Source organism: Cannabis sativa, chromosome 7, assembly GCF_029168945.1.
Source record: "Cannabis sativa cultivar Pink pepper isolate KNU-18-1 chromosome 7, ASM2916894v1, whole genome shotgun sequence".
NCBI classification, from domain to species: Eukaryota; Viridiplantae; Streptophyta; class Magnoliopsida; order Rosales; family Cannabaceae; genus Cannabis; species Cannabis sativa.
The window spans coordinates 6,819,796-6,829,649 of record NC_083607.1 but is presented as its reverse complement, the minus strand read 5'-3'; the positions used below and the strand labels follow the sequence as shown (position 1 = coordinate 6,829,649).

The window sequence follows — 9,854 nt, the reverse complement described above, 5'->3', positions numbered from 1 at the left end:
AAACAACTATACCTAATAATATTCCCAAAACACATCATACATAAACATATTAAACTATTAAAAAACTAGAAAAAAAAAAACTAAAACCCACTGATTAGAGACACTAAAACGAAAACAAATGTTTCACAATATCTAAAAAAACTAGAAACACAAACAGAACATAAAACACAACAAAAATGAAACGAAAGTAATAAGAAACAAACTAAAATGCCAAACCCAAGAACAAAATAAAATTGATTAAACAAAATTAAAGTCCTAAAAATCCAAAGAAAACCAAACGAAATTTTAAAATGAAAAACCTAAAATATCACAAACCAGAAAAAACCAAAACGATGAAATGAAAATACAAGAAAATGTTTAAAATGGGGGGAAACGAAAATGAAACCGAAAACAAACCTCAGTTTGAACAGCAGCACCAACATTATTGTTTTTCCCATAAACATTTTCAGCCATTTTTTCTTGCACACCGACCTTTGTTTTCTTCTTAGGAGGAGCTCTCCCACGCTTCGTTAATGGAGGAGCAAAATAAGAGTCTTCCTCCTCAATAATAGGACGTTTTCCCTTAGCTTTATTAGCTAGTGATTCAAACCCATTTTGAATTTTTTTTTTGAACAGGGGAAGGAGATGAAGAAGAACGGGTCACATCCATTTTATATAAAGATTGGGAAACAAAAAGAAAGAGAGAAAAAGGTTATGGGATGGTTTAGTGGGAGTTGAAAAAATTTTGAAGAACAAAAATGAGAGGAAAAATGGTTGAGGAATCGTGGGGAGTTAAGGTTCAACAATGGAGGTTATTTGTTATTTCAAAAAAAAAAAATTGAAATGAAATAAAAAAATCAAAGGAAAACAAAAGAAAAAGAGAGAGAGAAGTGATTGAGGGATGCATGATGGTTGATAGGGGAGTTGACGTGTCTGGTGCATAGATGTGATGTGTATGTGGTATATGTGTAATAAAATATAGAGAAAAGATAAAAAAAATTGTTTTAACCGTGTGTAGGTTTATATGTAATAAAGTGTGTAATTTGTATTTTTGGTGTAAAAATTTCTAATATTAATTATTCACAAATTATCAATTTATTTATTTTTTATAATTTAAACATTAATATAATACAATATATAACTTAAAACTAAGCTCTCCAGGGCCACAAATTATTAATGTTAAACTCACTAACATATAATATTAAAATATATATATGGTTGAAACAAAAGCACTAATGATAATGGGATGATGAAATCTATTCCTTGCTTGAGAACCTAGTCAAAAGCAAAAGACAAATACGGTTAAACAAAAGTGAATGCCAATTTGGATAATGTTTTGGTTTTATTTTACTATTCATTACTTAATTTATTTATTTTGTGTCCTTTCATGCAATAATAGTAACTCTAAAATATATAGTCAAATAGGAAAAAAACAAACAACTTTTTATGAAGATTCTACCCTATATATCCAACTTTGATGGAGACAATTTTTATATTGTTAATTAATTTTTATTTGAACTAATTAATTGCTCTATATATATAATATAAATTTTATTAGTGTAGTGAAAAAAATTGTTGGAGCCCTCCAAATTGACCTAACTTTTAAATAATGACCTCACACTCAAGCATCAATATCTGAGTGCTTTTTCAGTTGGTGCTTATTTTTCTCAGTTGCTAGAGTTCCCCAAACTTTTTTCATTTCTTAAACATGTTATTCATATTTTCATGCTCTATATGATGGTATAATTTATTGTTATTGATTATTATTTTATAAATTTCAATCACACAATAGCATTTATTTAATTAATAAAGTTTAGTAGCTATGTGTAATATAAATTCTATAAATTATTCACTTCTGGGATAAAACATAATTTTTTTTGGAAATTACTTTATATATTATTTTTTAAAACTTTTTTTTAAAAAAAAATTACGATTTGGGTTTCTAAAGTGGTTGCAACGCTAGTTGCAATAGGGGTTTCTGTACGATTTTTTGTTGCAATTTAAGTTGCAACGCTTGTTGCAATAAGAGTTTCTATATAGAATTCCGTAAAAATACGAAAAAAAAAAAACTGTTTTAAAATGTAAAAATGAAAAAAAATCCTATTTTTTTATGATTTTTAATTAAGAGAAATTATGGTCTTTTGTAATTGAAAAACCTCATTATAACACTACTATTAATTGATATAGAAAATGTAGGCCACTCAAAGTGGTACCAAGTCAAGAACAACAACACAACTGGAGCACAACATTCTCACCCTTCCAAAATTGCCAATGACAACATTTTCAATGTGTGATTATTATGTTAAAGTAGATCGAATATACATATTTTTTTTCCCATTCAATGAGAATATTCCAAACTACAAATTAACACATATTTATACATAAAACTTAAAAAAAAAAAAAAAATAGAAGAATGTTTTAGTGATTATTTATATACGATGATTATTTAGAGCATTTTTATCACTTTACCAACACGTGGCCCGATAAACAAAAATTATCTTCTTCAGACTGAATTCAGTCAAAAAACATCGGCGTTTAATTGGAAGTTTTTGTATAAGTTTGTGCATGTTGTGTTGGCCCGTATTATATTTATCCGTATTTTTTTAAAAATGAGTTTTGTCGTGTCGTGTCACAAAAAATACAGGTCATGTGGTGTCGTATCAATATTTTTAAAGAGTACGTAGGCCCGACACGACTTGCAAGCCCAGTGTTTTCGTACCATGCTCAGATTCGTGCTGACCTGTATTTTTTAAACAAGTCAATTTGTTTTCATATCCGAGCTTAAATTCATATTTTACTTTTTCATATTTTCTTACAATTACTAAAATATATATGTTTATTTTATAATTTTAGTTATATACTTATATAACTTTTTAATAATATTTTATAGATAATTATATAAAAAATACTATTAGTATTATTAGAATTTAATATTTACTTATATATAATATATACTCAGATTTTTATATCACACCCTATAAATGAATTAATAGATAACCTTATTTTTTATATTTTAATAGCGTTAATTATATAATTATAATATTCAGTATTATATTTAAATTTTATTATTATGTTAACTTATTTATAATTGATAAATTTAATTATTATTATTATTATTAATAATAATAAATTATAAGGTTTTTTAATATGTCGTGTCGTGTTTTTCGTGTTTGTCGCGTGTCATGTTTTTTTGGGCTAATCTATTCATGCTTACGTGTCGTGCCTTTTGTGTTGCTCGTGTCGTATCATATTTTTCGTGTTATGTCGTGCCAATTTGTAGCTTTGTGTCCTGTCGTGTCCAAGCCTGTGCTCGTGCCTTTCGGACTCTCGTGCCAATTTCATGTCGTGTCAAAAAGTCTAACCCATTGGAGGTAATGAAATAGAAAGAAAATAATTTTCATTTCATTTATTTGTTGGTTACATATTAAAGTATCTGAATGGTCATTCCATCATTTTGGTGGAATGACATTATTCCATTTTAAAATAGAAAGAAAAATTCATTCCAATGTATAGTGAGACAAAATTTAATAATTTTTTTATCAATATTTTGATACATTTTAAATTTTATTTCATTCTATTTCTATTCTTATTCTTATTTTTATGTATGTTTCCATTCCTTCCAACTAAATGCTACCTTAGTAGTATCCAAGTTTTAATCTCTTAATAAAGTTTTAGTAATTAGATAAGAATTATGTTTAGTGTAATTAAATCAATTAAGAAAATAGTCTTAGAACAAGTACTTTTATTGAATTTTGTATAGCGAGATTTATACAAGTCCGATTTGAATAAATTAATCACGAGTGATTAACACTAAGCTATAATTATTGGGTTTATGCCATGAAGTCCCATAGGCAAGGTTAGCCTTAGCCACCATGATTGACCCTCTGAGAAAGACCAAAACCATCCAAATTCAGCTATATGAATTATGAAATGAATGATAGGGCACCAAAAAATTTGTAGATATATACATAGCTCATGTGTCATAACTATTGGCTATGCCTATGGATATTAATTAGATAGCAATAGATTAGATATTATTTATATATATATATATATAGGTTCCACCCTAGTCAAACAAATTTTATTTCATTTTCTTTTGTCAATTTCCATGCTAAGAGTATAGGCACTTTTCAAGTTGCCATATTTAATGCTTATAGAGATAACGATGGCTTAAGCGGTGTTTCACATTGTTTTATGTTTTCTATTTTTAAAATTGTATGCGAGAACATAAAAAGATAAATAGTAGCATAAGTACCTAAAATTTTATGTTTGTAAGCGGCATAAATACAATGTTTATTTTTAGTGGCATAAGTACTCAATGTTTGTAAAATTGTAATTTTCTTCCAGTTTTGTGAGTACACTCTGTTTTGAATTTATTAAAAGAACATTTTGAAGTAACTGTTACTACATATTTCTATCTAGACCTAATGATCAAGAATTTAGGTCTTATATGTGCCCACCTTAAGACAATAATAGAGTTTGTATTCACAATATTAGAGAAAAATTACAGTTTTACAAACATTGGGTACTTATGCCGCTAAAAATAAACATTGGGTTTATGCCGCTTACAAACATAAAACTTTGGGTACTTATGCCGCTATTTACCCAACGTAAAACGATTACAAGGTGAGTTTACTTAATATTTTTAAAAACTGTTTTTAATTTTTTTTACTAAAAAAATTTAAATCTTTCATGCTTCGACATGAACTCAACGTAACCCTGGCTCGGACTTCGGACGTCGGCCCAGGACCGTAGATCCTGGACCTAGACTTGGACTTGAACCACAACCCCCAAACCTCAGACCCCGGATCCCAAACCTCGATCCTAGACCCCGGACCTCAACCTAGACTTGACCTCGGACCCCAAACTCCAATCCTAGACCCAGCCCCAAACTTGAACTCAAACCCGGACCCAAACCTGAACCCCGGACCCTGAACCCCAGATATGGACTAGTAAATGAGAGAAATGTAAATAAAAAATTGTTTTTGAAATAGTTGCAATATTTTGATGTTTTTTAATTTGTTATGGCCAAGCACCCCTATTGAGTTTTAAAAACAATTTTCTATTTTTAAAAAGTGAAAATAATTTTTTTAAGTTATGAAGTCAAACACTCCCTTATTCTTCAGAGTTAAAAATATTAGTGAAAATCCGTGTTATCATTTCGAGTTCCTATCGATACGTTTATAGTGAAATACACAATTTCTTAAAAAGTCACACGACACAAGATGATAACATGTTTAATAAATATAGTGTTGTGTGATATAAACGCGAAGGTCCAAACACACCGACCATAATCATCACCTATTGAAAGAAAGTATTTCTTAACGGAGTGAGTAGGCACCATGTATGGCTCCCAAAGATTAGCATGTACATACTCAAGTATCTTTTTAGTTGTGTGCCTTGCTGGAGTGAATTTCAACTTATGTTGTTTCCCTAAAATACAAGCTTCACAAAAATGGTAAGACACAAGAATTTAAATTTTCAATCATACCTTGTTTGTATAGTTCTTTGAGGCCTTGTTCACTAATATGTCCAAGCATGTGATGCCATAACTTCATATCCGATTCTAGCCCTTTCACCATACTTGTCTCTCCAGCTGGGACAGTTTCTCCTTGGAAAACATATAAACCATTGCTCTTTTCACCTTTCCTTACTATCAAAGAACCTTTGGTGATCCTTAAGCTTCCGTGCATGGACTTGTATCCAAATTCCTCATCCTCAAGAGCACCCTGGGATATAAGGTTTCGTCTAAGGTTGGGAATGTGTCTTACGTTCGTCAGCACCTTGATTCTACTATCATATTGTTTGATGGCCACCTTTCTGGTTCAAATGACCGTGCATGAATGATCATTACCCATTAAAACTTTACCTCCATCAATTGACTTATAATAAAAAAAAATGACTCTTGACTTGGACACATGTGATAAGTGCATTCGGAATCAAGAATTCACTCCCTGTTCATAGATGACTTCGAGATAGAAAAATTTTCTTCGTCTGTGGAGTAGTCATCACTATTTTCTGCAATTGCAGTAGAATCTTTCCCGTGGTGATGGTGTCAAATGTCCTTCCTATCTCTATTGTGAGATTTGTTGAAGCCTTATTGCTCCTTGTACTTCTTGTAAGATCTTTGCAAGTGTCCAGACCTTCTACAGAAGTAACACTTCCTTGTGTCCTTCTCTCTAGACTTAGACTTTGATTGAGAATGATGGTGTTTATTCTTCGAACTCACTTTCTTGGATGATCTTCCTCTTTCTAGGTACACTTCATCTTTCGTGGATTCCTTCTCCAACTGTAATTGGAAATCTTCTGATTTAAGTGTGGCAAGAACATCTTCCAATGTGATAACATCCCTGCCATATTTGATGGTAGCCTTGACTTCTTGATATGCGATTGGAAGTGATCTCAATAAGATGATGATCTGGCTTTCTTCATTAATCTTGTGATTTTTGTTAGCCAAACCTACAATAATCTCATTGAATCTATCAATATTCTAATCTAAAGAAAGGGAAGAAATCATCCTAAAACTGTATAATCTTTCTAGCAAATTAATCTTGCTAGCAATTGATGGATTTAAGTACAATTCTTCCAATTTATCCCAAACTCCTTCTGTCATCTTCCCTGCATGAGTTTTCTTCGAACACTATTTGATAGATACACGATGATCGTGCAGTAGGCCATCTCTTGTATTTCTTCTTTTTTCTCTAGTTTCTAAACTACCAATAACTTCTTGTCTCCAAGAGCCTTGGAGACTTTTTGGTGCACTATGATTCCTTTTAGAATTTCTCTCCATAGCGCAGAGTCTCCAGTTCCATCGAATTTCTTCAATTCAAATCTCGCCATTAAAAACATTCAAAGTTTCTTCAAGATTGCAGTGGAAAGAATCTTGAATCTGCATTCTTGATTGATTACCAAGCTCTGATTTGTGGGAAAATTACGACTAAATGTGCAGAATCCAATCAACTCAACTTTAAACAATCAAATAATTAGCAATGACAAGATTAATAAATTGAGAACAACGATCGGATGAAAAACAAGAGCAAACAGAGTATTAAAAAGACCAAAAACATTAAATGCAGAAAATAAAGAAAACAACACCAAGATATATATTGGTTTAAGACTGATAGATCGACGTGATCAATGGCTCTACTCCAGTTCTTGAACACCACTGTAATTCTTCTTTATTGATTGAGCAAGAATAGGTACAATTAGGGCTGAACATTTAGACCCGTAAACCCGAAAACCCAGCCACCCGCCCCGACCCGCTGCTGAAAAAAGCTGAAAAATTAAAAACCCATGTGGTCGGGTCAGGTCCAACCCAAAAATGCTCCACACGGGTGTCGGGTTTGGGTTTTAATAAAATGCAAATATTAATTCGGGTGTTAATCCGAAACCCGAAAATTAGGCACAATGGCATAGATTTTCGTAATAGGAAAGTTGAAGGTACAGTTTTTTCCTTTATTATGAAATAAAAATGTGTAAAAGAGGCTATCTATCTTCACATTTGTAACTGTGTCACGTACAAAAGTAGGCCATAATCATCATTGTTAGGCTATTTTTAGCCTATGTTTTGGATCCAATTTATGTGCATCTTTAGCTATGTTGGGACGGAATTACGCTTGTTTTCTATGTTTTCAGGTTCTTTGGAGTAAAAGAGGTCTCGGGTGCAGAAATTCATTGAAAGACGTGCTGAGCCGAAGAAAAACTTAATTTTTGAGTTTTTCCATATCTGGCCGCGGCGATGAAGAGGCTCGCCGCGGCGAGTTACGAGAAACAGAAAGCACCTAAAATTGGCAAATTCTCGCCGCGGCGAGAGGAAGCTTGGCCGCGGCGAGATCCCGTACGGACCAGGGGTATTTTCGTCCATCGAACCCTAAATTTCAAGTATAAATAGAAAACTGCGATTGGAAGTCAGGGAGAGCGATTTGGAACCCTAAAACACAGCTGAGAGCGGCAGGAAGAGCATAGAGATTCAAGTGAAGATCCAGAATTCATCCTCCAACAGTTCTTTTCTTTATTCCTCTTTAATTTATTTATGTTGAATATTGCTATAGGAATGGTTATGGATTTATTTCTGAACTAAATTTCCCATTTAGGGAGGATGATGATTGTTGTTTAATGTTTTGCCTAGTTAATGTTTAATTACCATTCCTCAATTCTTGTGTGTGAAATTATCTTAATTTGTGTTTAATTTCATGTTTAAGATTGATCACCTTGTGCATGCTCTATGATCTCAATTCAAAATCTGAAAAGTGAGAATTGAGAATGCTAAAATTAAGATAATCGATGTTCTATGTGAAACGAAAGTATTTACATGACTTATGTGACGAGTAGATTATTACTTAATGCTGATTTCATGTTAGTTTAATTAAGGAATTAATTAGATAACATGTGATTTAGAATCTAGAAGATCTGAAAGGAGCTAGGTTATTTCATAATCTGTCATTCACTCCAAGAATAGGATAGTAATTAATCATTAACAATTTGGGTAAACAACAACAGGATTCTCCTCCCTATTGTCTCATCTTGCTTAACTTTAAATTGTGTTATTAAGTTTTCTGAATTTCTTTCATATTTTACTGTTTTTAAATCATACTTGCTTTCGATTTACCGAATAGAATCATAAGTATAATTTAGTGGTACTTAATCCAATTCCCTGTGGGATCGACCTCACCTGTGTGAGATTTACTACTTGATTGCGTATACTTGCGTAGTGTTTAAAAATATAGCAACAAGTTTTTGGCGCCGTTGCCGGGGAATTGTTAAAGATTAATATTACATAAAATTATACTAACTTCTACTTTGGTATATTTTCTCTTGCTGATTTTTCTAACCTTTTTCTTGCAATATTTTCTTGATTCATTTCAGGAATCCTAAGTGCATGCGCCGTCAAGGACAATCAGTCATATTACCAGTTGATCCTGAAATTGAGAAAACTTGCAGGAAGAATCGAAAGAACAAGAGGCAAGAAAGAGTTTCAGCAAGAATTTGAAACATCGTAAATCATGGCTGCCAATGTGAACAATAATGTTGGGAACAATGGGCGTAATAATGGTAATAATGGAGGCGCTGTGGAAGATCAAGCTAATGGCCGTAGCTTGAGAGATTACATTCTCCCTACTCTGACGGGAGTGCAGTCATGTATTAGGCCACCGGCAGTGGATGCAAACAACTTCGAGATCAAACCTGCCATCCTTCAAATGGTGCGATCTTCGGTTCGGTTTGGTGGTCTCCCTTCTGAAGATCCTAATTTGCATCTCTCTAACTTCATGGAACTTTGTGAAACTTTTAAAGTTAATGGAGTTAGCGACGATGCCATTAGATTGAGGTTGTTTCCATTCTCGCTCAGAGAACGAGCCAAGAGTTGGTTGAATTCTTTGCCACCGAATTCTATTGCTACATGGAATGATCTGGCAACAAAATTCTTGTCAAAGTTCTTTCCTCCACTAAGTACGCAAAGCTAAGAGGAGAAATCAATAATTTCGCCAACAAGATAATGAATCTCTCCATGAGGCTTGGGAGAGGTTTAAAGATCTGATCAGGAGGTGTCCCCATCATGGTATAGAGAAGTGGATGCTGGTTCACAACTTCTACAACGGGTTGGTTGGTAATACTAGAACTCTAATAGATGCGGCGGTGGCGGAGCTTTTATGAGAAAGAGTGCTAATGAGGCATATGTTCTATTGGAGGAGATGGCTCTAAACAACCAAGAAGTGGCCAACCGAAAGGAGTCAATCCAAGAAAGTAGCCGGTGTGTTAGAAGTCGATGCCATCACAAAGTTAACGGCTCGAGTTGAGGCATTGACTAAAATCATTGCGGGGCAAGCTAAGCAAGCCCAAATTGTTTGTGAGTTATGTGGAGGAAGTCATCACTTTTC

The 9,854-nt window shown here is 32.9% G+C and overlaps 1 non-coding gene across 1 annotated transcript; it reads right to left on the bottom strand.

The window, feature by feature from the left end:
- Positions 1-9,433: 9,433 nt before the first annotated feature.
- On the bottom strand, positions 9,434-9,539 carry LOC115698414 (small nucleolar RNA R71). Its single transcript, XR_004008162.2, has one exon. It is a non-coding gene; the product is annotated as a small nucleolar RNA R71 (small nucleolar RNA).
- Between the last annotated feature and the right edge of the window lie 315 nt (positions 9,540-9,854).